Genomic DNA, 2,720 nt, shown 5'->3' with positions numbered 1-2,720 from the left:
TTTACTAGTGTGTGAGATGAGTGCAATTGTGCGGTAGTTTGAGCATTCTTTGGCATTGCCTTTCTTTGGGATTGGAATGAAAATGGACCTTTTCCAGTCCTGTGGCCACTGCTGAGTTTTCCAAATTTGCTGGCATATTGAGGGCAGCACTTTCACAGCATCATCTTTCAGGATTCGAAATAGCTCAACTGGAATTCCATCACCTCCACTAGCTTTGTTCGTAGTGATGCTTTCTAAGGCCGACTTGACTTCACATTCCAGGATGTCTGGCTCTAGGTCAGTGATCACACCATCGTGATTATCTGGATCATGAAGATCTTTTTTGTACAGTTCTTCTGTGTATTCCTGCCACCTCTTCTTAATATCTTCTGTATGTAAAAGTTTAACTAATAAGGACCTACCTGCTGTATAGCACAGGGAACTCTAGTCTTACTCTGTAATGACCTATATGGGAAATTAATCTAAAAGAGTGGATATCCCCAGGTGGCCCTAGTGGTAAAGTATCCACCTGCCAATGCAGGAGATGAGGGTGATGCAAGACCTGGATCGGGAGGATCCCCTGGAGTAGGAAATGGCAACCCACTCCAGCACTCTTGCCTGGAAAGTCCCATGGACAGAGAAGACTGAGTGTGCACACCTGCCTTGGTCTGTCTGTAGGAGACCCTGAACACTGTGTGTGTGTGTGTTTGTGCACACACACATGTTCATCATGGACAAATTTATTGGCAGAGCTTGATTCACAGAATTCTTGAGTAGCAGGGACTGAGCTTACCCTGAATTTGATTTCCACTCAACTTCTCAGAAACCTGGCTATTTCTGGAACACACTTGGGAAATGCCTATAGGTTTATGGACTGTTGTTTCTGAACTTGACAGAAAAACTGGCTTTGATTTTGTTGAAGGTTTTCTGTTTTATTAATGTTGGGTTTTCCCTCTAGATAGGAAGGCAGTGCAGTCATGTGTAAACCTCCATTTTCATCTTTTTTTTTCTCTCATTTCATTCTACTTCATCACCTGATGCCTGCTATCTCAGGCTTCACAGAGATGGATGGCAGTGTCCAGAAACCATTTTCTTATTCTTCTTATCTTGTTTGCTTAAACCCTGGCTCAGGGGGCCTTCCTCTCCCTTGAGGAGGCCTTGGGTTTTCACCTGATTTCGAGCCACCATCACACAGCAAACGAGCTCTATGTATCTTTTCAGATTGCAGCATTTAAGCAGGGCTTTGGAAGTAGAAAAAGGTATGTGTTCATGAGGAAAAGCTTGGTGGAGGAAGAGGAGCTTAAATTTCAGAAACACAGAGCTGTGTTTAAATCTTGTATTGCTTCTTCCTAGTGGTGAGACCCTGGGCAGGTTAACCTACCCGCTAAGCCTTGGTCTGTATTTGCAATGAGGAAATAAAAATGCTTGCCTGCACGCTTATAAGGGGGAAGATTAAAATGAATGGTAAAACAAAAATATCCAGTATAGTACCTGACACATAGTAGATGCTCAGTAAATGATGCCTTTTTCCTTTTGATACCTTAGATAAGAAAACATAAACTGCAGACAGAAATGGCAACCCAATCCAGTATTTTTGCCTGGGAAATCCCATGGACAGAGGAGCTTGGCGGGCTACAGTCCATAGGGTTGCAGAAAAGTTGAACATAACTTAGCGACTAAACAACAATGCCCCCTTTTCCTTTTTGTAACCATAAGTTTGTTTTCTATGTCTGTGAGTCTATCCTCTGTTTGGTAAATAAGTTCATCTGTGTCATATTTTAGATTCTACATACAAACAATATCACATTTATCTTTCTCTGGCTGACTTACTTCATTTAGTATGATGATTTCTCGGTCCATTCGTATTGCTACAAATGGCATTATTCATTCTTTTTTATGGCTGAGTAATATTTTATTGCATATATGTATATATGCCACATCTGTATTAATCCAGCTGTTGGGAGCAGTGACTCAGATCATGAACTCCTTATTGCTAAATTCAGACTTAAGTTGAAGAGAGTAGGGAAAACCACTACAGCATTCAGTTCAGTTCTGTTCAGTTCAGTTGCTCAGTCGTTTCTGACTCTTTGCAACCCCATGAATCGCAGCATGCCAGGCCTCCCTGTCCATCACCAACTCATGGAGTTCACTCAAACTCATGTCCATCGAGTCGGTGATGCCATCCAGCCAACTCATCCTCTGTCGTCCCCTTCTCCTCCTACCCCCAATCCCTCCCAGCATCTGGGTCTTTTCCAATGAGTCAACTCTTCGCATGAGGTGGCCAAAGTATTGGAGTTTCAGCTTTAGCATCATTCCTTCCTATGAACACCCAGGGCTGATATCCTTCAGAATGGACTGGTTGGATATCCTTGCAGTCCAAGGGACTCTCAAGAGTCTTCTCCAACACCACAGTTCAAAAGCATCAATTCTATTTGCATTTCTCTGATAATGAATGGCAGATTCATTTCAATATTTGGCAAAACTAATACAATATTGTAAAGTTTAAAAATAAAATTTAAAAAAAAAAAGAAAAAAAAGCATCAATTCTTCGGTGCTTAGCTTTCTTCACAATCCAACTATCACATCCATACATGACCACTGGAAAAACCATAGTCTTGACTAGACGGACCTTTTTTGGCAAAGTAATGTCTCTGCTTTTTCTAATATGCTATCTAGGTTGGTCATAACTTTTCTTCCAAGGAGTAAGCGTCTTTTATTTCATGGCTGCAGTCATGTTCTGC

General features: G+C 41.6%; 1 protein-coding gene across 1 annotated transcript in view; it reads left to right on the top strand.

Moving 5' to 3' along the window:
• The window catches only part of CLSTN2 (calsyntenin 2), a 737,086-nt gene that overhangs the window by 142,844 nt on the left and 591,522 nt on the right, over positions 1–2,720 (top strand). The gene's annotated exons all lie outside the window — the stretch shown is intronic.

The sequence above is a fragment of the Bison bison genome, unplaced genomic scaffold (assembly GCF_000754665.1).
Source record: "Bison bison bison isolate TAMUID 2011002044 unplaced genomic scaffold, Bison_UMD1.0 scf7180017864384, whole genome shotgun sequence".
NCBI lineage: Eukaryota > Metazoa > Chordata > Mammalia > Artiodactyla > Bovidae > Bison > Bison bison.
Note: the sequence above shows the minus strand (reverse complement) of the source record. Positions and strands in the feature narration are given on the sequence as shown.